The sequence below is a fragment of the Oncorhynchus mykiss genome, chromosome 31, assembly GCF_013265735.2.
Source record: "Oncorhynchus mykiss isolate Arlee chromosome 31, USDA_OmykA_1.1, whole genome shotgun sequence".
Classification (NCBI taxonomy): domain Eukaryota; kingdom Metazoa; phylum Chordata; class Actinopteri; order Salmoniformes; family Salmonidae; genus Oncorhynchus; species Oncorhynchus mykiss.
The window spans coordinates 556,239-583,917 of NC_050571.1; the positions used below are offsets into that span (position 1 = coordinate 556,239).

At 46.0% G+C, this 27,679-nt stretch overlaps 1 protein-coding gene across 1 annotated transcript in view; it reads right to left on the minus strand.

Annotated features, from left to right (window-relative positions):
* Window positions 1-27,679, minus strand: part of LOC110504351 — a 76,661-nt gene that overhangs the window by 17,056 nt on the left and 31,926 nt on the right. The window contains exon 3 of the mRNA XM_036970534.1: window positions 4,508-4,570. The gene's annotated coding sequence lies outside the window, so the exon portion shown is untranslated. The remainder of the gene's footprint in view (window positions 1-4,507; window positions 4,571-27,679) is intronic.

Below are 27,679 nucleotides of genomic sequence, written 5' to 3' on the forward strand. Positions count from 1 at the left end.
GCGAGTAGCTGCGGGGGGGTGGGGCGTGGGGGGGGGGGGCGGAGCTGTTGGCCGAGGTTGGAGTAGCCAGGAGGAAGGCATGGCCAGCCGTTGAGAAATGCTTGATTATCGATTATCATAGATTTATCGGTGGTGACCGTGTTACCTAGCCTCAGTGCAGTGGGCAGCTGGAAGGAGGTGCTCTTGTTCTCCATGGACTTTACAGTGTCCCAGAACTTTTTGGAATTAGAGCTACAGGATGCAAATTTCTGCTTGAAAAAGCAGTTTTTGCTTTGTCATTATGGGGTATTGTGTGTAGATTGAAGATAATTCCTTTTTTAAATCCATTTTAGAATAAGGTTGTAAAGTAACAAAATGTGGAAAAAGTCAAGGGGCCTGAATACTTTCCTGAATGCACCGTATATAAGCATTCAAGTTATAGAACATGGAGCATCTTTCAAGGAACACACTAAGTGGGAGAGATAAACCATCTTCATTAGTTTGAGATCCCTTTCAATGTTCTGATTCACCCCCAGCTGTCACAATGTTCTGATTCACCCCCAGCTGCCACAATGTACCCACAATGTCCTGATTCACCCCCAGCTGCCACAATGCTCTGATTCACCCCCAGCTGTCACAATGTACCCACAATGTTCTGATTCACCCCCAGCTGTCACAATGTACCCACAATGTTCTGATTCACCCCCAGCTGTCACAATGTACCCACAATGTTCTGATTCACCCCCAGCTATCACAATGTACCCACAATGTTCTGATTCACCCCCAGCTGTCACAATGTTCTGATTCACCCCCAGCTGTCACAATGTACCCACAATGTTCTGATTCACCCCCAGCTGTCACAATGTACCCACAATGTTCTGATTCACCCCCAGCTGTCACAATGTACCCACAATGTTCTCATTCACCCCCAGCTGTCACAATGTACCCACAATGTTCTGATTCACCCCCAGCTATCACAATGTACCCACAATGTTCTGATTCACCCCCAGCTGTCACAATGTTCTGATTCACCCCCAGCTGTCACAATGTACCCACAATGTTCTGATTCACCCCCAGCTGTCACAATGTACCCACAATGTTCTGATTCACCCCCAGCTGTCACAATGTACCCACAATGTTCTGATTCACCCCCAGCTATCACAATGTACCCACAATGTTCTGATTCACCCCCAGCTGTCACAATGTTCTGATTCACCCCCAGCTGTCACAATGTACCCACAATGTTCTGATTCACCCCCAACTGTCACAATGTACCCACAATGTTCTTCTTCCTGCTAATTGTGAGAAAAGTACATTGGTGCATCTTTGTAATCTAATTTCCTTTCTCTCCTCCCCCCCCTGCCCCCCACCTCTCCCATAGCGTAAAGAAGCTGTTCTCTCCACATCACACCCAGCAGAGAAGCTGTCCTCCCTTCCTCCTCCAATCTCAAGCTGCCTCATGCACACAGCGTAATATCCCGTCAGGAAGATGTCTCCATGTTGGTTACTACACCAGCCGCGTCACGAAGCACCATAATGAACACAGGACATCCTCATTCATGATCACTCTTTTGTTACGCTTCTGGCTTTGTCTTCAACAGAACAGGAAATAGATTTTGGGCATTTTGAACATTTCATGTGTGGAGCCCAGAGGGAGTGGAGAGATGTCCCTAAGTAACACTCTGTCTAGAGATGTCCCTAACTAACACTGTCTAGAGATGTCCCTAAGTAACACTCTGTCTAGAGATGTCCCTAACTAACACTCTGTCTAGAGATGTCCCTAACTAACACTCTGTCTAGAGATGTCCCTAACTAACACTGTCTAGAGATGTCCCTAACTAACACTCTGTCTAGCGATGTCCCTAACTAACAATCTGTCTAGAGATGTCCCTAACTAACAATCTGTCTAGAGATGTCCCTAACTAACACTCTGTCTAGAGATGTCCCTAACTAACACTGTCTAGAGATGTCCCTAACTAACACTCTGTCTAGAGATGTCCCTAACTAACACTCTGTCTAGAGATGTCCCTAACTAACACTGTCTAGAGATGTCCCTAACTAACACTGTCTAGAGATGTCCCTAACTAACACTCTGTCTAGCGATGTCCCTAACTGACACTCTGTCTAGAGATGTCCCAGCTCGGCATTCAACACCATAGTACCCTCCAAGCTCGTCATCAAGCTCGAGACCCTGGGTCTCGACCCCGCCCTGTGCAACTGGGTACTGAACTTCCTGACGGGCCGCCCCCAGGTGGTGAGGGTAGGCAACAACATCTCCTCCCCACTGATCCTCAACACTGGTGCCCCACAAGGGTGCGTTCTGAGCCCTCTCCTGTACTCCCTGTTCACCCACGACTGCGTGGCCACGCACGCCTCCAACTCAATCATCAAGTTTGCGGACGACACAACAGTGGTAGGCTTGATTACCAACAACGACGAGACGGCCTACAGGGAGGAGGTGAGGGCCCTCGGAGTGTGGTGTCAGGAAAATAACCTCACACTCAACGTCAACAAAACTAAGGAGATGATTGTGGACTTCAGGAAACAGCAGAGGGAACACCCCCCTATCCACATCGATGGAACAGTGGTGGAGAGGGTAGCAAGTTTTAAGTTCCTCGGCATACACATCACAGACAAACTGAATTGGTCCACTCACACAGACAGCATCGTGAAGAAGGCGCAGCAGCGCCTCTTCAACCTCAGGAGGCTGAAGAAATTTGGCTTGTCACCAAAAGCACTCACAAACTTCTACAGATGCACAATGGAGAGCATCCTGTCGGGCTGTATCACCGCCTGGTACGGCAACTGCTCCGCCCTCAACCGTAAGGCTCTCCAGAGGGTAGTGAGGTCTGCACAACGCATCACCGGGGGCAAACTACCTGCCCTCCAGGACACCTACACCACCCGATGTCACAGGAAGGCCATAAAGATCATCAAGGACATCTACCACCCGAGCCACTGCCTGTTCACCCCGCTATCATCCAGAAGGCGAGGTCAGTACAGGTGCATCAAAGCTGGGACCGAGAGACTGAAAAACAGCTTCTATCTCAAGGCCATCAGACTGGCCACCACTAACATTGAGTGGCTGCTGCCAACACACTGACACTGACTCAACTCCAGCCACTTTAATAATGGGAATTGATAGGAAATGATGTAAATATATCACTAGCGACTTTAAACAATGCTACCTTATATAATGTTACTTACCCTACATTATTCATCTCATATGCATACGTATATACTGTACTCTATATCATCGACTGCATCCTTATGTAATACATGTATCACTAGCCACTTTAACTATGCCACTTTGTTTACATACTCATCTCATATGTATATACTGTACTCGATACCATCTACTGTATCTTGCCTATGCTGCTCTGTACCATCACTCATTCATATATCCTTATGTACATATTCTTTATCCCCTTACACTGTGTATAAGACAGTAGTTTTGGAATTGTTAGTTAGATTACTTGTTGGTTATTACTGCATTGTCGGAACTAGAAGCACAAGCATTTCGCTACACTCACATTAACATCTGCTAACCATGTGTATGTGACAAATAAAATTTGATTTGATTTGATTTTAACTAACACTCTGTCTAGCGATGTCCCTAACTAACACTCTGTCTAGCGATGTCCCTAACTAACACTCTGTCTAGCGATGTCCCTAACTAACACTCTGTCTAGAGATGTCCCTAACTAACACTCTGTCTAGAGATGTCCCTAACTAACACTCTGTCTAGAGATGTCCCTAACTAACACTCTGTCTAGCGATGTCCCTAACTAACACTCTGTCTAGAGATGTCCCTAACTAACACTGTCTAGAGATGTCCCTAACTAACACTGTCTAGAGATGTCCCTAACTAACACTGTCTAGAGATGTCCCTAACTAACACTCTGTCTAGCGATGTCCCTAACTAACACTGTCTAGAGATGTCCCTAACTAACACTGTCTAGAGATGTCCCTAACTAACACTCTGTCTAGAGATGTCCCTAACTAACACTCTGTCTAGAGATGTCCCTAACTAACACTAATCTGTCCAGCATTGATGATGTCCCTAACCAACACTAATCTGTCCAACATAGATGATGTCCCTAACCAACATGGTAAATGGTAACAGTCTTATATCTGTAGTGTCTTCTGTTGTGTATGGAGTACAACTCCACCATGGACTTCACATCAACAGAGTTGAGTGGAGACGAGTGTGTGGCCGGTATCTCAGACGACACGGAGTGAAGGTAACCTGACCCTAGACCTGTGGTTAAGACAGGAGATATGGTGCTGTACTGTATTTACAGTTGATTGGCTATGAATGACGTCTGTTCATACGTCTGGATGTGGGGGGTATTTCTGTGTGTTTTAGGGAAAACCCCAGATGAAGACCAAGAGCCAGAACAATAGAGAGTTGTATTAACTTCCACTGAATGTCTCTGGGTTTTAAACCAGGAAATAATGTGCTCATCGGGTACTTTTAGTATTTAATGTGTCAGTGGAGGTAGAGGAGGTGTGTGTACATACTTACACTTCAGTGGCTATGAATCCCTTCAGCTCAGAGGAACAACATGAAGACAGGAGATAATGGACACTGTGGAGGAGAGGAGAGGAGGGGAGGGGAGGGGAGGGGAGAGGAGAGGAGAGGAGAGGAGAGGAGAGGAGAGGAGAGGAGAGGAGAGGAGAGGAGAGGAGAGGAGAGGAGAGGAGAGGAGAGGAGAGGAGAGGAGAGGAGAGGAGAGGAGAGGAGAGGATTTACACAGGTTTGTTCATTGAGAGGTACACACTGCTATTAAACCAAATAAATTATTTTGGGCTGGGAACCAGTGAAGACATCAAAAGTATGAAATAACACATATGGAATCATGTAGAAACCAAACAAAGTGGATATTCTACAAAGTAGCCATGCTTTGCACACTCTTGGCATTCTCTCAACCAGCTTCATGAGGTAGTCACCTGGAATGCATTTCAATTAACAGTTGTGCCTTGGTAAAAGTGAATTTGTGGAATTCCTTTCCTTCTTAATGCATTTGAACCAATCAGTTGTGTTGTGACAAGCTAGGGGTGGTATACAGAAGATAGCCCTAATTGGTAAAAGACCAAGTCCATATTATGGCAAGAACAGATCAAATAAACAAAGAGAAATGACAGTCCATCAGTACTGTGATGAAACTGGCTCTTATGAGGAACGCCACAGGAAAGGAAGACCCAGAGTTACCTCTGCTACAGAGGATAAGTTCATTAGAGTCACAGAGTTCCAGTAACAGACACACCTCAACATCAACTGTTCAGAGGAGACTGTGTGAATCAGGCCTTCATAGTCGAATTGCTGCAAAGAAACTACTAACACTACTAAAGGACATCAATAATAAGAAGAGACTTGTTTGGGCCAAGAAACACGAGCAATGGACATTAGACTGGTGGAAATCTGTACTTTGGTCTAACGTGTCTAAATTTTATATTTTGGTTCCAACCGCCGTGTCCTTGTGAGACGCAGAGTAGGTGAACGGATGATCTCTGCATGTCTGGTTCCCACCTTGAAGCATGGAGGAGGAGGTGGTGTGATGGTGCTTTGTTGGTGACACGGTCTGTGATTTATTTAGAATTCAAGGCACACTTAACCAGCATGACTACCACAGCATTCTGCAGCGATACGCCATCCCATCAGGTTTGGGCTTAGTGGGACTATCATTTGTTTTTCAACAGGACGTTGACCCAACACACCTCCAGGCTATTTGGCCAAGAAGGAGAGTGATTGAGTGCTGCATCACATGACCTGGCCTCCACAATCAACCCAATTGTGCTGAGTGGGAGGCTAACAATGCAGACAGACAGCTCTAGTATTGAATGAGGAAGTGGAGCTGACTCTTTGCTCTTGGTGCTACAAAGTGGCTGTACTGATGGGCTGACTTGATCCTCTCAATCACATGAGGAACATTTGACAGAGGTACCGAACTTAACAAAAATTATACTATGAACAGTTTTTATTTTTTGTATTGAAAAGGTAGCGAAATGTTTTTACAGTCGTGGGCAAAAGTTTTGAGAATGACACAAATATTCATTTTCATAAGTCTTCTGCCTCAGTTTGTATGATGGCAATTTGCATATACTCCAGAATGTTATGAAGAGTGATCAGATGAATTGCAATTAATTGCAAAGTCCCTATTTGCAAATTAACTGAATCCCCAAAAAATCATGTTCACTGCATTTCAGTCCTGCCACAAAAGGACCAGCTGACATCATGTCAGTGATTCTCTCGTTAACACAGGTGTGAGTTTTGACGAGGACAAGGCTGGAGATCCCTCCGTCATGCTGATTGAGTTTGAATAACAGACTGGAAGCTTCAGCGTGTAAATCAGCTAGAAAGATGTGTCGGCATCGAGTAATTGTCTCTGGCCCCCTCCCAGTTAGAAGTGATGAGCTCTACAGCAGAGTCTCACAACTCAATCGCTGGTTGAAAACTGTTTTCTGCCCCTCCCAAAAGATAGAATTTGTAGATAATTGGTCCTCTTTCTGGGACTCACCCACAAACAGGACCAAGCCTGGCCTGTTGAGGAGTGACGGACTCCATCCTAGCTGGAGGGGTGCTCTCATCTTATCTACCAACATAGACAGGGCTCTAACTCCTCTCGCTCCACAATGAGATAGGGTGCAGGCCAGGCAGCAGGATGCCAGCATAGTGGAGTCAGTGTAGTCAGCTCAGCTATCCCCATTGAGACCGTGTCTGTGCCTTGATCTAGGTTGGGCAAAACTAAACATGGAGGTGTTCGCTTTAGCAATCTCACTAGGATAAAGACCTCCTCCATCCTGTCATTATTGAAAGAGATTGTGATATCTCATCTCAAAATAGGGCTACTTAATGTTAGATCCCTTACTTCCAAGGCAATTATAGTCAATGAACTAATCACAGATCATAATCTTGAAAAAAAAAATAAATTGTTTAAAAAAAATAATAATAATCTGCTCAGACCCCAACCAAGGAGCATCAAAAGTCGTGCTATAAATTCTCAGACAACCCAAAGATTCCTTGATGTCCTTCCAGACTCCCTCTGCCTACCCAAGGATGTCAGACGACAAAAATCAGTTAACCACCTAACTGAGAAACTCAATTTAACCTTGCGCAATACCCTAGATGATGTCACACCCCTAAAAACATTTGTCATAAGAAACTAGCTCCCTGGTATACAGAAAATACCCGAGCTCTGAAGCAAGCTTCCAGAAAATTGGAACGGAAATGGCGCCACACCAAACTGAAAGTCTTCTGACTAGCTTGGAAAGACAGTACCGTGCAGTATCGAAGAGCCCTCACTGCTGCTCGATCATACTATTTTTCAAACTTAATTGAGGAAAATAAAAACAATCCAAAATGTATTTTTGATACTGTCGCAAAGCTAACTAAAAAGCAGTATTCCCCAAGAGAGGATGGCTTTCACTTCAGCAGTAATAAATTCATGAACTTCTTTGAGGAAAAGATCATGATCATTAGAAAGAAAATTACAGACTCCTCTTTAAATCTGCGTATTCCTTCAAAGCTCAGTTGTCCTGAGTCTGCACAACTCTGCCAGGATCTAGGATCAAGGGGGACACTCAAATTGTTTAGTCCTATATCTCTTGACACATTCATGAAAATAATCATGGCCTCTAAACCGTCAAGCTGCATACTGGACCCTATTCCAACTAAACTACTGAAAGAGCTGCTTCCTGTGCTTGGCCCTCCTATGTTGAACATAATAAACGGCTCTCTATCCACCGGATGTGTACCAAACTCACTAAAAGTGGCAGTAATAAAGCTTCTCTTGGAAAAGCCAAACCTTGACCCAGAAAAAAAAGGAAAAAAAAAAGTTTTTTTTATGTTAAATCGGCCTATATCGAATCTCCCAAAAAAAAAAAGCTGTTGCGCAGCAAGTCACTGCCTTCCTGAAGACAAACAATGTATTCAAATGCTTCAGTCTGGTTTTAGACCCCATCATAACACTGAGACTGCACTTGTGAAGGTGGTAAATTACCTTTTTTTTTTTTAATAACAAGATGTTTATCTTTCATTTGCTGTATTGGACTTGTTAATGTGTGGAAGTTACATATTTCAAAAAAATATTTTTGAATTTCCCGCGCCACCTTTTCAGCTTTCAGGTTCCGTTAGCGGAAAAAGTTAATGGCGTCAGACCGAGGCTCTGCATCTGTTCTCGTGCTCCTAGACCTTAGTGCTGCTTTTGATACCATCGATCACCACATTCTTTTGGAGAGATTGGAAACCCAAATTGGTCTACACGGACAAGTTCTGGCCTGGTTTAGATCTTATCGGTCGGAAATATATCAGTTTGTCTCTGTGAATGGTTTGTCCTCTGACAAATAAACTGTACATTTCGGTGTTCCTCAAGGTTCCGTTTTAGGACCAATATTGTTTTCACTATATATTTTACCTCTTGGGGATGTCATTCGAAACATAATGTTAACTTTCACTGCTATGCGGATGACACACAGCTGTACATTTCAATGAAACATGGTGAAGCCCCAAAATTACCCTCGCTAGAAGCCTGTGTTTCAGACATAAGGAAGTGGATGGCTGCAAACTTTCTACTTTTAAACTTGGACAAAACAGAGATGCTTGTTCTAGGTCCCAAGAAACAAAGAGATCTTCTGTTGAATCTGACAATTAATCTTGATGGTTGTACAGTCGTCTCAAATAAAACTGTGAAGGACCTCAGCGTTACTCTGGACCCTGATCTCTCTTTTGACGAACATATCAAGACTGTTTCAAGGACAGCTTTTTTCCATCTACGTAACATTGCAAAAATCAGAAACTTTCTGTCCAAAAATGATGCAGAAATATTAATCCATGCTTTTGTCACTTCTAGGTTAGACTACTGCTCTACTTTCCGGCTACCCGGATAAAGCACTAAATAAACTTCAGTTAGTGTTAAATACGGCTGCTAGAATCCTGACTAGAACCAAAAAATTTGATCATATTACTCCAGTGCTAGCCTCCCTACACTGGCTTCCTGTTAAGGTAAGGGCTGATTTCAAGGTTTTACTGCTAACCTACAAAGCATTACATGGGCTTGCTCCTACCCATCTTTCCGATTTGGTCCTGCCATACATACCTACACATACGCTATGGTCACAAGACGCAGGCCTCCTAATTGTCCCTCGAATTTCTAAGCAAACAGCTGGAGGCAGGGCTTTCTCCTACAGAGCTCTATTTTTATGGAATGGTCTGCCTACCCATGTGAGAGACGCAGACTCAGTCTCAACCTTCAAGTCCTTACTGAAGACTCATCTCTTCAGTGGGTCATATGATTGAGTGTAGTCTGGCCCAGGACTGTGAAGGTGAACGGAAAGTTCAGTCTGTTATATCTGGAGTACTTCTCCTGTCTTATCCGGTGTCCTGTGGGAATTTAATTCTCCCTCTCTCTCTCTCTCTCGGAGGACCTGAGCCCTAGGACCATGCCTCAGGACTACCTGGCATGAGGACTCTTTGCTGTCTCCAGTCCACCTGGCCGTGCTGCTGCTCCAGTTTCAACTGTTCTGCCTGCGGCTATGGAACCCTGACCTGTTCACCGGACGTGCTACCTGTCCCAGACCTGCTGTCTTCAACTCTCTAGAGACAGCAGGAGCGGTAGAGATACTCTTAATGATCGGCTATGAAAAGCCAACTGATATTTACTCCTGAGGTGCACCCTCGACAACTACTGTGATTATTATTATTTGACCATGCTGGTCATTTATGAACATTTGAACATCTTGGCCATGTTCTGTTATAATCTCCACCCGGCACAGCCAGAAGAGTACTGGCCACCCCTCATAGCCTGGTTCCTCTCTAGGTTTCTTCCTAGGTTTTGGCCTTTCTAGGGAGTTTTTCTAGCTACCGTGCATCTACACCTGCATTGCTTGTTGTTTGGGGTTTTAGGCTGGGTTTCTGTACAGCACTTTGAGATATCAGCTGATGTAAATTTGATGAAATTTGATTAAAAGGAGGGTGTTGCTTGGAATCATTGTTCTGCCTGTGTCAACCATGGTTACCTGTAAGGAAACACGTGCCGTCATTATTGCTTTGCACAAAAATGTCTTCACAGGCAAGGATATTGCTGCCAGTAAGATTGCACCTAAAACAACCACCACGGATTATCAAGAACTTCAAGGAGAGCGGTACAATTGTTGTGAAGGAGGCTTCAGGGCGCCCAAGAAAGTCCAGCAAGTGCCAGGACCGTCTCCTAAAGTTGATTCGGCTGAGGGATCGGGGCACCACCAGTAGTACAGAGCTTGCTCAGGAATGGCAGCAGGCAGGTGTGAGTGCATCTGCACGCACAGTGAGGCAAAGAATTTTAGAGGATGGCCTGGTGTCAAGAAGGGCAGCAAAGAAGCCACTTCTCTCCAGGAAAATCATCAGGGACAGACTGATATTCTGCAAAAGGTACAGGGATTGGACTGCTGAGGACTGGGGTAAAGTCATTTTCTCTGATGAATCCCCTTTCCGATTGTTTGAGTCATCCAGAAAAAAAGCTTGTCCGGAGAAGACAAGGTGAGCGCTACCATCAGTCCTGTGTCATGCCAACAGTAAAGCATCCTGAGACCATTCATGTGTGGGGTTGCTTCTCAGCCAAGGGAGTGGGCTCACTCACAAACTTGCCTGAGAACACAGCCATGAATAAAGAATGGTACCAACACATCCTCCAAGAGCAACTTCTCCCAACCATCCAGGAACAGTTTGGTGACGAACAATGCCTTTTCCAGCATGATGGAGCACCTTTCCATAAGGCAAAAATGATAACTAAGTGGCTCGGGGAACCAAACATTGATATTTTGGGTCCATGGCCAGGAAACTCCCCAGACCTTAATACCATTGAGACGGGTGGACAAACAAAAACCCACAAATTCTGACAAACTCCAAGCATTGATTATGCAAGAATGGACTGCCATCAGTCAGGATGTGGCCCAGAAGTTAATTGACAGCATGCCAGGGTGGATTGCAGAGGTCTTGAAAAAGAAGGGTCAACACTGCAAATATTGACTCTTTGCATCAACCTCGTGTAATTGTCAATTAAAAGCCTTTGACACATATGAAATGCTTGTAATTATATTTCTTCCATAGTAACATCTGAAAAAAGGCTCATAAAAATATCTAAAGACAGAGGCAGCAGACTTTGGTGGAAATTAATATTTGTGTCATTCTGAAAACCTTTGTCCATGACTGTACACTAGCCAGAGTGTTGTTATAATATGTACGCTGCGCACATTGACAGCAAGAATCCCAAACAGATACACTATTTGACAAAAACCTAATCATTTCAAAACTTGATTACATTTGAATACTATCACATATGCCCCTCTATTTATGAGTGGAATATTTAGGAAAAGATTTCCTCAATTAAAATCACTTAGCTGATTACATGGTGATGTCACAGTCTTTATGCCAATCAACTGAAATTATTTTTAAAATGGTTTGTGTTTGCTCAGAAAAATGGGGGGGGAATAAAATGACCAACTGGCCACCTATTGAAGAACCCTGGACCGGTCCTCTGGTACTGAGCTCTATATTTACATGTAACAGCAGCCTATTGAAGAACCCTGGACCGGTCCTCTGGTACTGAGCTCTATATTTACATGTAACAGCCTATTGAAGAACCCTGGACCGGTCCTCTGGTACTGAGCTCTATATTTACATGTAACAGCAGCCTATTGAAGAACCCTGGACCGGTCCTCTGGTACTGAGCTCTATATTTACATGTAACAGCAGCCTGTTGAAGAACCCTGGACCGGTCCTCTGGTACTGAGCTCTATATTTACATGTAACAGCCTATTGAAGAACCCTGGACCGGTCCTCTGGTACTGAGCTCTATATTTACATGTAACAGCCTATTGAAGAACCCTGGACCGGTCCTCTGGTACTGAGCTCTATATTTACATGTAACAGCAGCCTATTGAAGAACCCTGGACCGGTCCTCTGGTACTGAGCTCTATATTTACATGTAACAGCAGCCTATTGAAGAACCCTGGACCGGTCCTCTGGTACTGAGCTCTATATTTACATGTAACAGCAGCCTATTGAAGAACCCTGGACCGGTCCTCTGGTACTGAGCTCTATATTTACATGTAACAGCAGCCTATTGAAGAACCCTGGACCGGTCCTCTGGTACTGAGCTCTATATTTACATGTAACAGCAGCCTGTTGAAGAACCCTGGACCGGTCCTCTGGTACTGAGCTCTATATTTACATGTAACAGCAGCCTATTGAAGAACCCTGGACCGGTCCTCTGGTACTGAGCTCTATATTTACATGTAACAGCAGCCTATTGAAGAACCCTGGACCGGTCCTCTGGTACTGAGCTCTATATTTACATGTAACAGCCTATTGAAGAACCCTGGACCGGTCCTCTGGTACTGAGCTCTATATTTACATGTAACAGCAGCCTATTGAAGAACCCTGGACCGGTCCTCTGGTACTGAGCTCTATATTTACATGTAACAGCAGCCTGTTGAAGAACCCTGGACCGGTCCTCTGGTACTGAGCTCTATATTTACATGTAACAGCAGCCTATTGAAGAACCCTGGACCGGTCCTCTGGTACTGAGCTCTATATTTACATGTAACAGCAGCCTATTGAAGAACCCTGGACCGGTCCTCTGGTACTGAGCTCTATATTTACATGTAACAGCAGCCTATTGAAGAACCCTGGACCGGTCCTCTGGTACTGACCTCTATATTTACATGTAACAACCTATTGAAGAACCCTGGACCGGTCCTCTGGTACTGAGCTCTATATTTACATGTAACAGCCTATTGAAGAACCCTGGACCGGTCCTCTGGTACTGAGCTCTATATTTACATGTAACAGCCTATTGAAGAACCCTGGACCGGTCCTCTGGTACTGAGCTCTATATTTACATGTAACAGCAGCCTATTGAAGAACCCTGGACCGGTCCTCTGGTACTGAGCTCTATATTTACATGTAACAGCAGCCTATTGAAGAACCCTGGACCGGTCCTCTGGTACTGAGCTCTATATTTACATGTAACAGCCTATTGAAGAACCCTGGACCGGTCCTCTGGTACTGAGCTCTATATTTACATGTAACAGCAGCCTATTGAAGAACCCTGGACCGGTCCTCTGGTACTGAGCTCTATATTTACATGTAACAACCTATTGAAGAACCCTGGACCGGTCCTCTGGTACTGAGCTCTATATTTACATGTAACAACCTATTGAAGAACCCTGGACCGGTCCTCTGGTACTGAGCTCTATATTTACATGTAACAGCAGCCTATTGAAGAACCCTGGACCGGTCCTCTGGTACTGAGCTCTATATTTACATGTAACAGCAGCCTATTGAAGAACCCTGGACCGGTCCTCTGGTACTGAGCTCTATATTTACATGTAACAGCCTATTGAAGAACCCTGGACCGGTCCTCTGGTACTGAGCTCTATATTTACATGTAACAGCAGCCTATTGAAGAACCCTGGACCGGTCCTCTGGTACTGAGCTCTATATTTACATGTAACAGCAGCCTATTGAAGAACCCTGGACCGGTCCTCTGGTACTGAGCTCTATATTTACATGTAACAGCAGCCTATTGAAGAACCCTGGACCGGTCCTCTGGTACTGAGCTCTATATTTACATGTAACAGCCTATTGAAGAACCCTGGACCGGTCCTCTGGTACTGACCTCTATATTTACATGTAACAGCAGCCTATTGAAGAACCCTGGACCGGTCCTCTGGTACTGAGCTCTATATTTACATGTAACAGCAGCCTGTTGAAGAACCCTGGACCGGTCCTCTGGTACTGAGCTCTATATTTACATGTAACAGCCTATTGAAGAACCCTGGACCGGTCCTCTGGTACTGAGCTCTATATTTACATGTAACAGCCTATTGAAGAACCCTGGACCGGTCCTCTGGTACTGAGCTCTATATTTACATGTAACAGCCTATTGAAGAACCCTGGACCGGTCCTCTGGTACTGAGCTCTATATTTACATGTAACAGCAGCCTGTTGAAGAACCCTGGACCGGTCCTCTGGTACTGAGCTCTATATTTACATGTAACAGCCTATTGAAGAACCCTGGACCGGTCCTCTGGTACTGAGCTCTATATTTACATGTAACAGCCTATTGAAGAACCCTGGACCGGTCCTCTGGTACTGAGCTCTATATTTACATGTAACAGCAGCCTATTGAAGAACCCTGGACCGGTCCTCTGGTACTGAGCTCTATATTTACATGTAACAGCAGCCTGTTGAAGAACCCTGGACCGGTCCTCTGGTACTGAGCTCTATATTTACATGTAACAGCCTATTGAAGAACCCTGGACCGGTCCTCTGGTACTGAGCTCTATATTTACATGTAACAGCAGCCTATTGAAGAACCCTGGACCGGTCCTCTGGTACTGAGCTCTATATTTACATGTAACAACCTATTGAAGAACCCTGGACCGGTCCTCTGGTACTGAGCTCTATATTTACATGTAACAGCAGCCTATTGAAGAACCCTGGACCGGTCCTCTGGTACTGAACTCTATATTTACATGTAACAGCAGCCTATTGAAGAACCCTGGACCGGTCCTCTGGTACTGAGCTCTATATTTACATGTAACAGCAGCCTATTGAAGAACCCTGGACCGGTCCTCTGGTACTGAGCTCTATATTTACATGTAACAGCAGCCTATTGAAGAACCCTGGACCGGTCCTCTGGTACTGAGCTCTATATTTACATGTAACAGCAGCCTATTGAAGAACCCTGGACCGGTCCTCTGGTACTGAGCTCTATATTTACATGTAACAGCCTATTGAAGAACCCTGGACCGGTCCTCTGGTACTGACCTCTATATTTACATGTAACAGCAGCCTATTGAAGAACCCTGGACCGGTCCTCTGGTACTGAGCTCTATATTTACATGTAACAGCAGCCTGTTGAAGAACCCTGGACCGGTCCTCTGGTACTGAGCTCTATATTTACATGTAACAGCCTATTGAAGAACCCTGGACCGGTCCTCTGGTACTGAGCTCTATATTTACATGTAACAGCAGCCTATTGAAGAACCCTGGACCGGTCCTCTGGTACTGAGCTCTATATTTACATGTAACAACCTATTGAAGAACCCTGGACCGGTCCTCTGGTACTGAGCTCTATATTTACATGTAACAGCAGCCTATTGAAGAACCCTGGACCGGTCCTCTGGTACTGAACTCTATATTTACATGTAACAGCAGCCTATTGAAGAACCCTGGACCGGTCCTCTGGTACTGAGCTCTATATTTACATGTAACAGCAGCCTATTGAAGAACCCTGGACCGGTCCTCTGGTACTGAGCTCTATATTTACATGTAACAGCAGCCTATTGAAGAACCCTGGACCGGTCCTCTGGTACTGAGCTCTATATTTACATGTAACAGCAGCCTATTGAAGAACCCTGGACCGGTCCTCTGGTACTGAGCTCTATATTTACATGTAACAGCCTATTGAAGAACCCTGGACCGGTCCTCTGGTACTGACCTCTATATTTACATGTAACAGCAGCCTATTGAAGAACCCTGGACCGGTCCTCTGGTACTGAGCTCTATATTTACATGTAACAGCAGCCTGTTGAAGAACCCTGGACCGGTCCTCTGGTACTGAGCTCTATATTTACATGTAACAGCCTATTGAAGAACCCTGGACCGGTCCTCTGGTACTGAGCTCTATATTTACATGTAACAGCCTATTGAAGAACCCTGGACCGGTCCTCTGGTACTGAGCTCTATATTTACATGTAACAGCAGCCTATTGAAGAACCCTGGACCGGTCCTCTGGTACTGAGCTCTATATTTACATGTAACAGCAGCCTGTTGAAGAACCCTGGACCGGTCCTCTGGTACTGAGCTCTATATTTACATGTAACAGCCTATTGAAGAACCCTGGACCGGTCCTCTGGTACTGAGCTCTATATTTACATGTAACAGCCTATTGAAGAACCCTGGACCGGTCCTCTGGTACTGAGCTCTATATTTACATGTAACAGCAGCCTATTGAAGAACCCTGGACCGGTCCTCTGGTACTGAGCTCTATATTTACATGTAACAGCAGCCTGTTGAAGAACCCTGGACCGGTCCTCTGGTACTGAGCTCTATATTTACATGTAACAGCCTATTGAAGAACCCTGGACCGGTCCTCTGGTACTGAGCTCTATATTTACATGTAACAGCAGCCTATTGAAGAACCCTGGACCGGTCCTCTGGTACTGAGCTCTATATTTACATGTAACAACCTATTGAAGAACCCTGGACCGGTCCTCTGGTACTGAGCTCTATATTTACATGTAACAGCAGCCTATTGAAGAACCCTGGACCGGTCCTCTGGTACTGAGCTCTATATTTACATGTAACAGCAGCCTATTGAAGAACCCTGGACCGGTCCTCTGGTACTGAGCTCTATATTTACATGTAACAGCCTATTGAAGAACCCTGGACCGGTCCTCTGGTACTGAGCTCTATATTTACATGTAACAGCAGCCTATTGAAGAACCCTGGACCGGTCCTCTGGTACTGAGCTCTATATTTACATGTAACAGCAGCCTATTGAAGAACCCTGGACCGGTCCTCTGGTACTGAGCTCTATATTTACATGTAACAGCAGCCTATTGAAGAACCCTGGACCGGTCCTCTGGTACTGAGCTCTATATTTACATGTAACAGCCTATTGAAGAACCCTGGACCGGTCCTCTGGTACTGACCTCTATATTTACATGTAACAGCAGCCTATTGAAGAACCCTGGACCGGTCCTCTGGTACTGAGCTCTATATTTACATGTAACAGCAGCCTGTTGAAGAACCCTGGACCGGTCCTCTGGTACTGAGCTCTATATTTACATGTAACAGCAGCCTATTGAAGAACCCTGGACCGGTCCTCTGGTACTGAGCTCTATATTTACATGTAACAGCCTATTGAAGAACCCTGGACCGGTCCTCTGGTACTGAGCTCTATATTTACATGTAACAGCAGCCTATTGAAGAACCCTGGACCGGTCCTCTGGTACTGACCTCTATATTTACATGTAACAGCAGCCTGTTGAAGAACCCTGGACCGGTCCTCTGGTACTGAGCTCTATATTTACATGTAACAACCTATTGAAGAACCCTGGACCGGTCCTCTGGTACTGAGCTCTATATTTACATGTAACAGCCTGTTGAAGAACCCTGGACCGGTCCTCTGGTACTGAGCTCTATATTTACATGTAACAGCAGCCTATTGAAGAACCCTGGACCGGTCCTCTGGTACTGAGCTCTATATTTACATGTAACAACCTATTGAAGAACCCTGAACCGGTCCTCTGGTACTGAGCTCTATATTTACATGTAACAGCAGCCTGTTGAAGAACCCTGGACCGGTCCTCTGGTACTGAGCTCTATATTTACATGTAACAGCAGCCTATTGAAGAACCCTGGACCGGTCCTCTGGTACTGAGCTCTATATTTACGTGTAACAGCAGCCTATTGAAGAACCCTGGACCGGTCCTCTGGTACTGAGCTCTATATTTACATGTAACAGCCTATTGAAGAACCCTGGACCGGTCCTCTGGTACTGAGCTCTATATTTACATGTAACAGCCTATTGAAGAACCCTGGACCGGTCCTCTGGTACTGAGCTCTATATTTACATGTAACAGCAGCCTGTTGAAGAACCCTGGACCGGTCCTCTGGTACTGAGCTCTATATTTACATGTAACAGCCTATTGAAGAACCCTGGACCGGTCCTCTGGTACTGAGCTCTATATTTACATGTAACAGCCTATTGAAGAACCCTGGACCGGTCCTCTGGTACTGAGCTCTATATTTACATGTAACAGCAGCCTATTGAAGAACCCTGGACCGGTCCTCTGGTACTGAGCTCTATATTTACATGTAACAGCAGCCTGTTGAAGAACCCTGGACCGGTCCTCTGGTACTGAGCTCTATATTTACATGTAACAGCCTATTGAAGAACCCTGGACCGGTCCTCTGGTACTGAGCTCTATATTTACATGTAACAGCAGCCTATTGAAGAACCCTGGACCGGTCCTCTGGTACTGAGCTCTATATTTACATGTAACAACCTATTGAAGAACCCTGGACCGGTCCTCTGGTACTGAGCTCTATATTTACATGTAACAGCAGCCTATTGAAGAACCCTGGACCGGTCCTCTGGTACTGAACTCTATATTTACATGTAACAGCAGCCTATTGAAGAACCCTGGACCGGTCCTCTGGTACTGAGCTCTATATTTACATGTAACAGCAGCCTATTGAAGAACCCTGGACCGGTCCTCTGGTACTGAGCTCTATATTTACATGTAACAGCAGCCTATTGAAGAACCCTGGACCGGTCCTCTGGTACTGAGCTCTATATTTACATGTAACAGCAGCCTATTGAAGAACCCTGGACCGGTCCTCTGGTACTGAGCTCTATATTTACATGTAACAGCCTATTGAAGAACCCTGGACCGGTCCTCTGGTACTGACCTCTATATTTACATGTAACAGCAGCCTATTGAAGAACCCTGGACCGGTCCTCTGGTACTGAGCTCTATATTTACATGTAACAGCAGCCTGTTGAAGAACCCTGGACCGGTCCTCTGGTACTGAGCTCTATATTTACATGTAACAGCCTATTGAAGAACCCTGGACCGGTCCTCTGGTACTGAGCTCTATATTTACATGTAACAGCCTATTGAAGAACCCTGGACCGGTCCTCTGGTACTGAGCTCTATATTTACATGTAACAGCAGCCTATTGAAGAACCCTGGACCGGTCCTCTGGTACTGAGCTCTATATTTACATGTAACAGCAGCCTGTTGAAGAACCCTGGACCGGTCCTCTGGTACTGAGCTCTATATTTACATGTAACAGCCTATTGAAGAACCCTGGACCGGTCCTCTGGTACTGAGCTCTATATTTACATGTAACAGCCTATTGAAGAACCCTGGACCGGTCCTCTGGTACTGAGCTCTATATTTACATGTAACAGCAGCCTATTGAAGAACCCTGGACCGGTCCTCTGGTACTGAGCTCTATATTTACATGTAACAGCAGCCTGTTGAAGAACCCTGGACCGGTCCTCTGGTACTGAGCTCTATATTTACATGTAACAGCCTATTGAAGAACCCTGGACCGGTCCTCTGGTACTGAGCTCTATATTTACATGTAACAGCAGCCTATTGAAGAACCCTGGACCGGTCCTCTGGTACTGAGCTCTATATTTACATGTAACAACCTATTGAAGAACCCTGGACCGGTCCTCTGGTACTGAGCTCTATATTTACATGTAACAGCAGCCTATTGAAGAACCCTGGACCGGTCCTCTGGTACTGAGCTCTATATTTACATGTAACAGCAGCCTATTGAAGAACCCTGGACCGGTCCTCTGGTACTGAGCTCTATATTTACATGTAACAGCCTATTGAAGAACCCTGGACCGGTCCTCTGGTACTGAGCTCTATATTTACATGTAACAGCCTATTGAAGAACCCTGGACCGGTCCTCTGGTACTGACCTCTATATTTACATGTAACAGCAGCCTATTGAAGAACCCTGGACCGGTCCTCTGGTACTGAGCTCTATATTTACATGTAACAGCAGCCTATTGAAGAACCCTGGACCGGTCCTCTGGTACTGAGCTCTATATTTACATGTAACAGCAGCCTATTGAAGAACCCTGGACCGGTCCTCTGGTACTGAGCTCTATATTTACATGTAACAGCCTATTGAAGAACCCTGGACCGGTCCTCTGGTACTGACCTCTATATTTACATGTAACAGCAGCCTATTGAAGAACCCTGGACCGGTCCTCTGGTACTGAGCTCTATATTTACATGTAACAGCAGCCTGTTGAAGAACCCTGGACCGGTCCTCTGGTACTGAGCTCTATATTTACATGTAACAGCAGCCTATTGAAGAACCCTGGACCGGTCCTCTGGTACTGAGCTCTATATTTACATGTAACAGCCTATTGAAGAACCCTGGACCGGTCCTCTGGTACTGAGCTCTATATTTACATGTAACAGCAGCCTATTGAAGAACCCTGGACCGGTCCTCTGGTACTGACCTCTATATTTACATGTAACAGCAGCCTGTTGAAGAACCCTGGACCGGTCCTCTGGTACTGAGCTCTATATTTACATGTAACAACCTATTGAAGAACCCTGGACCGGTCCTCTGGTACTGAGCTCTATATTTACATGTAACAGCCTGTTGAAGAACCCTGGACCGGTCCTCTGGTACTGAGCTCTATATTTACATGTAACAGCAGCCTATTGAAGAACCCTGGACCGGTCCTCTGGTACTGAGCTCTATATTTACATGTAACAACCTATTGAAGAACCCTGAACCGGTCCTCTGGTACTGAGCTCTATATTTACATGTAACAGCAGCCTGTTGAAGAACCCTGGACCGGTCCTCTGGTACTGAGCTCTATATTTACATGTAACAGCAGCCTATTGAAGAACCCTGGACCGGTCCTCTGGTACTGAGCTCTATATTTACGTGTAACAGCAGCCTATTGAAGAACCCTGGACCGGTCCTCTGGTACTGAGCTCTATATTTACATGTAACAACCTATTGAAGAACCCTGGACCGGTCCTCTGGTACTGAGCTCTATATTTACATGTAACAGCAGCCTATTGAAGAACCCTGGACCGGTCCTCTGGTACTGAGCTCTATATTTACATGTAACAGCCTATTGAAGAACCCTGGACCGGTCCTCTGGTACTGAGCTCTATATTTACATGTAACAGCAGCCTATTGAAGAACCCTGGACCGGTCCTCTGGTACTGAGCTCTATATTTACATGTAACAGCCTATTGAAGAACCCTGGACCGGTCCTCTGGTACTGAGCTCTATATTTACATGTAACAGCCTATTGAAGAACCCTGGACCGGTCCTCTGGTACTGAGCTCTATATTTACATGTAACAGCAGCCTATTGAAGAACCCTGGACCGGTCCTCTGGTACTGAGCTCTATATTTACATGTAACAGCCTATTGAAGAACCCTGGACCGGTCCTCTGGTACTGAGCTCTATATTTACATGTAACAACCTATTGAAGAACCCTGGACCGGTCCTCTGGTACTGAGCTCTATATTTACATGTAACAGCAGCCTATTGAAGAACCCTGGACCGGTCCTCTGGTACTGAGCTCTATATTTACATGTAACAGCAGCCTATTGAAGAACCCTGGACCGGTCCTCTGGTACTGAGCTCTATATTTACATGTAACAACCTATTGAAGAACCCTGGACCGGTCCTCTGGTACTGAGCTCTATATTTACATGTAACAGCAGCCTATTGAAGAACCCTGGACCGGTCCTCTGGTACTGAACTCTATATTTACATGTAACAGCAGCCTATTGAAGAACCCTGGACCGGTCCTCTGGTACTGAGCTCTATATTTACATGTAACAGCAGCCTATTGAAGAACCCTGGACCGGTCCTCTGGTACTGAGCTCTATATTTACATGTAACAGCAGCCTATTGAAGAACCCTGGACCGGTCCTCTGGTACTGAGCTCTATATTTACATGTAACAGCAGCCTATTGAAGAACCCTGGACCGGTCCTCTGGTACTGAGCTCTATATTTACATGTAACAGCCTATTGAAGAACCCTGGACCGGTCCTCTGGTACTGACCTCTATATTTACATGTAACAGCAGCCTATTGAAGAACCCTGGACCGGTCCTCTGGTACTGAGCTCTATATTTACATGTAACAGCAGCCTGTTGAAGAACCCTGGACCGGTCCTCTGGTACTGAGCTCTATATTTACATGTAACAGCCTATTGAAGAACCCTGGACCGGTCCTCTGGTACTGAGCTCTATATTTACATGTAACAGCCTATTGAAGAACCCTGGACCGGTCCTCTGGTACTGAGCTCTATATTTACATGTAACAGCAGCCTATTGAAGAACCCTGGACCGGTCCTCTGGTACTGAGCTCTATATTTACATGTAACAGCAGCCTGTTGAAGAACCCTGGACCGGTCCTCTGGTACTGAGCTCTATATTTACATGTAACAGCCTATTGAAGAACCCTGGACCGGTCCTCTGGTACTGAGCTCTATATTTACATGTAACAGCCTATTGAAGAACCCTGGACCGGTCCTCTGGTACTGAGCTCTATATTTACATGTAACAGCAGCCTATTGAAGAACCCTGGACCGGTCCTCTGGTACTGAGCTCTATATTTACATGTAACAGCAGCCTGTTGAAGAACCCTGGACCGGTCCTCTGGTACTGAGCTCTATATTTACATGTAACAGCCTATTGAAGAACCCTGGACCGGTCCTCTGGTACTGAGCTCTATATTTACATGTAACAGCAGCCTATTGAAGAACCCTGGACCGGTCCTCTGGTACTGAGCTCTATATTTACATGTAACAACCTATTGAAGAACCCTGGACCGGTCCTCTGGTACTGAGCTCTATATTTACATGTAACAGCAGCCTATTGAAGAACCCTGGACCGGTCCTCTGGTACTGAGCTCTATATTTACATGTAACAGCAGCCTATTGAAGAACCCTGGACCGGTCCTCTGGTACTGAGCTCTATATTTACATGTAACAGCCTATTGAAGAACCCTGGACCGGTCCTCTGGTACTGAGCTCTATATTTACATGTAACAGCCTATTGAAGAACCCTGGACCGGTCCTCTGGTACTGACCTCTATATTTACATGTAACAGCAGCCTATTGAAGAACCCTGGACCGGTCCTCTGGTACTGAGCTCTATATTTACATGTAACAGCAGCCTATTGAAGAACCCTGGACCGGTCCTCTGGTACTGAGCTCTATATTTACATGTAACAGCAGCCTATTGAAGAACCCTGGACCGGTCCTCTGGTACTGAGCTCTATATTTACATGTAACAGCCTATTGAAGAACCCTGGACCGGTCCTCTGGTACTGAGCTCTATATTTACATGTAACAGCAGCCTATTGAAGAACCCTGGACCGGTCCTCTGGTACTGAGCTCTATATTTACATGTAACAGCAGCCTGTTGAAGAACCCTGGACCGGTCCTCTGGTACTGAGCTCTATATTTACATGTAACAGCAGCCTATTGAAGAACCCTGGACCGGTCCTCTGGTACTGAGCTCTATATTTACATGTAACAGCCTATTGAAGAACCCTGGACCGGTCCTCTGGTACTGAGCTCTATATTTACATGTAACAGCAGCCTATTGAAGAACCCTGGACCGGTCCTCTGGTACTGACCTCTATATTTACATGTAACAGCAGCCTGTTGAAGAACCCTGGACCGGTCCTCTGGTACTGAGCTCTATATTTACATGTAACAACCTATTGAAGAACCCTGGACCGGTCCTCTGGTACTGAGCTCTATATTTACATGTAACAGCCTGTTGAAGAACCCTGGACCGGTCCTCTGGTACTGAGCTCTATATTTACATGTAACAGCAGCCTATTGAAGAACCCTGGACCGGTCCTCTGGTACTGAGCTCTATATTTACATGTAACAACCTATTGAAGAACCCTGAACCGGTCCTCTGGTACTGAGCTCTATATTTACATGTAACAGCAGCCTGTTGAAGAACCCTGGACCGGTCCTCTGGTACTGAGCTCTATATTTACATGTAACAGCAGCCTATTGAAGAACCCTGGACCGGTCCTCTGGTACTGAGCTCTATATTTACGTGTAACAGCAGCCTATTGAAGAACCCTGGACCGGTCCTCTGGTACTGAGCTCTATATTTACATGTAACAACCTATTGAAGAACCCTGGACCGGTCCTCTGGTACTGAGCTCTATATTTACATGTAACAGCAGCCTATTGAAGAACCCTGGACCGGTCCTCTGGTACTGAGCTCTATATTTACATGTAACAGCCTATTGAAGAACCCTGGACCGGTCCTCTGGTACTGAGCTCTATATTTACATGTAACAGCAGCCTATTGAAGAACCCTGGACCGGTCCTCTGGTACTGAGCTCTATATTTACATGTAACAGCCTATTGAAGAACCCTGGACCGGTCCTCTGGTACTGAGCTCTATATTTACATGTAACAGCCTATTGAAGAACCCTGGACCGGTCCTCTGGTACTGAGCTCTATATTTACATGTAACAGCAGCCTATTGAAGAACCCTGGACCGGTCCTCTGGTACTGAGCTCTATATTTACATGTAACAGCCTATTGAAGAACCCTGGACCGGTCCTCTGGTACTGAGCTCTATATTTACATGTAACAACCTATTGAAGAACCCTGGACCGGTCCTCTGGTACTGAGCTCTATATTTACATGTAACAGCAGCCTATTGAAGAACCCTGGACCGGTCCTCTGGTACTGAGCTCTATATTTACATGTAACAGCAGCCTGTTGAAGAACCCTGGACCGGTCCTCTGGTACTGAGCTCTATATTTACATGTAACAGCAGCCTATTGAAGAACCCTGGACCGGTCCTCTGGTACTGAGCTCTATATTTACATGTAACAGCAGCCTATTGAAGAACCCTGGACCGGTCCTCTGGTACTGAGCTCTATATTTACATGTAACAGCAGCCTATTGAAGAACCCTGGACCGGTCCTCTGGTACTGAGCTCTATATTTACATGTAACAGCAGCCTATTGAAGAACCCTGGACCGGTCCTCTGGTACTGAGCTCTATATTTACATGTAGCAGCAGCCTATTGAAGAACCCTGGACCGGTCCTCTGGTACTGAGCTCTATATTTACATGTAACAGCAGCCTATTGAAGAACCCTGGACCGGTCCTCTGGTACTGAGCTCTATATTTACATGTAACAGCAGCCTATTGAAGAGCCCTGGACCGGTCCTCTGGTACTGAGCTCTATATTTACATGTAACAGCCTATTGAAGAACCCTGGACCGGTCCTCTGGTACTGAGCTCTATATTTACATGTAACAGCCTATTGAAGAACCCTGGACCGGTCCTCTGGTACTGAGCTCTATATTTACATGTAACAGCCTATTGAAGAACCCTGGACCGGTCCTCTGGTACTGAGCTCTATATTTACATGTAACAGCCTATTGAAGAACCCTGGACCGGTCCTCTGGTACTGAGCTCTATATTTACATGTAACAGCAGCCTATTGAAGAACCCTGGACCGGTCCTCTGGTACTGAGCTCTATATTTACATGTAACAGCCTATTGAAGAACCCTGGACCGGTCCTCTGGTACTGAGCTCTATATTTACATGTAACAGCCTATTGAAGATCCCTGGACCGGTCCTCTGGTACTGAGCTCTATATTTACATGCAACAGCCTGTGTTAAATACAGGAAGGATCTGATCCGCATCCCAAATGCACCATGTTCCCTACAGAGTGCACTACTTATGACCAGGGCCGATAAGGATGTAGGGAATAGGGTGCCATGTGGGACTCTACCCAGTTGTCTGTAACAGCGGTCTATCCGGTTCTCTCGTTACCATGGAGACCACGTGACCGCAGTCGGACAGTGAGTCATGGGGAGCTCTCTCAGCAAGGTGAAGCTTGTTTACGCGGCGACCGTCTCCTAGGTACTCAGCGTGTCATGTGATCTTGTGGTTGAGCAACGTCATTGGACGAGCTGTCCCTGTGGTGTTGATTCTAAAAAGGTTTACATAAGGTAAATGTTTAACTAAGACAACACTATAGAATGGTGTCAGCCACTCTAACACAGATCAGTCATTCAGGTTCATTATAGGACAGGACACGTAATCTTTCTCTACCTTACAAGACGTGTGTGTGTGTGTATGTGTGTGTGTGTGTGTGTGTGTGTGTGTGTGTGTGTGTGTGTGTGTGTGTGTGTGTGTGTGTGTGTGTGTGTGTGTGTTGTGTGAGCGCGTGTGTGTATATGTGTGTGTGTGTGTGTGTGAGCGCGTGTGTGTGTGTATATGTGTGTGTGTGTGTGTGTGTGAGCGTGTGTGTGTATGTGTGTGTGTGTGTGTGTATATATATATATGTGTGTGTGAGCGTGTGTGTGTGTGTGTTGGTCATTGAAGGAGAGGGGTCAGGTTATTGATGTCAGCTGGTGGAAGCTGATCCCAGTAACATTGTCAGAGCCGTGACAGCGTAACTATACGTCACCATGGTGACACAACTAGGTGTAACTTCTAAACTTCTGCTTCTAAAGTAAATGTCATGTGAAAACTAGGCCCAAGTTAAATTTATCTACACAAATACTGGTCTGATCGCCTGGCTTATGGTGAGAAAACTAAAAGCTCTTTTACACATAATTCATTTTTAATTAATTCAACTTGGCTGCCCAAGGAATATCTATTGAGCCAGCTTTAGGCTCATAAGTATTCATATATCATGTATTTGTGTTGAAGTTGTTTATTGGCTAACTTTGGGACTGACGAAACCAACCTAACATGTGTAGTATTTATTTACATCAGTGAAAAACCCTGAAGGGGACTGAACCCACTGGCATCCAGGAGCAGACAACACACGATAAAGGGTCAAATAGGTGACCTTTAGAGGGGAGAGGAGGCTCTAAGGGGGAGGCTCTGTAAGGGGAGAGAGGAGGCTCTAAGGGGGGGAGGAGGCTCTGTAAGGGGGGGAGGCTCTAAGGGGGGGAGGAGGCTCTAAGGGGGGGAGAGGAGGCTCTGTAAGGGGGGAGAGGAGGCTCTGTAAGGGGGGAGAGGAGGCTCAAAGGGGGGGAGAGGAGGCTCAAAGGGGGAGAGGAGGCTCTGTAAGGGGGGGAAAGGAGGCTCTGTAAGGGGGAGAGGAGGCTCTGTAAGGGGGAGAGGAGGCTCTGTAAGGGGGAGAGGAGGCTCTGTAAGGGGGGAGAGGAGGCTCTGTAAGGGGAGAGAGGAGGCTCTGTAAGGGGGAGAGAGGAGGCTCAAAGGGGGGGAGAGGAGGCTCAAAGGGGGGGAGAGGAGGCTCTAAGGGGGGGAGAGGAGGCTCTAAGGGGGGGAGAGGAGGCTCTGTAAGGGGGGAGAGGAGGCTCTGTAAGGGGGGAGAGGAGGCTCTGTAAGGGGGGGAGAGGAGGCTCTGTAAGGGGGAGGCTCTGTAAGGGGGAGGCTCTGTAAGGGGGAGAGAGGAGGCTCTGTAAGGGGGAGGTTCTGTAAGGGGGAGAGAGGAGGCTCTGTAAGGGGGAGAGAGGAGGCTCTGTAAGGGGGAGAGAGGAGGCTCTGTAAGGGGGGGAGAGGAGGCTCTAAGGGGGAGAGGAGGCTCTGTAAGGGGGGAGAGGAGGCTCTGTAAGGGGGAGAGAGGAGGCTATGTAAGGGGGAGAGGAGGCTCTGTAAGGGGGAGGCTCTGTAAAGGGGAGGCTCTGTAAGGGGGAGAGAGGAGGATCTGTAAGGGGGGGAGAGGAGGCTCTGTAAGGGGGAGAAGAGGCTCTGTAAGTGGGGGGGAGGAGGCTCTGTAAGGGGGAGAGGAGGCTCTGTAAGGGGGAGAGGAGGCTCTTAGGGGGAAGGGGGGGGGGCTCTTAGGGGTTCACTGTGGTGAATACATGTGAACTATGAGTCTACCTGTTCAGAAGAATAACAACAACTAACTGGACCCCTAGACACTAGCATAGTCATTCCTAGATATGGAAGGAATGGTTACTGTAAGTACTAGCAATACTATGGTATCAAGATGGTATCCTACCGTACAATAACAGGAATCTGTACCATATCTCATCACACTAATTAAATACCTTTCAGTCTTCACAAAGGGACTAGGGGTGCCCCTCCGAGAACTTTCTAAAGGGGCTAGGGGTCAGTGGTCAATATGGAGTAGTGCAAGACCTGGAGAGACACTCAC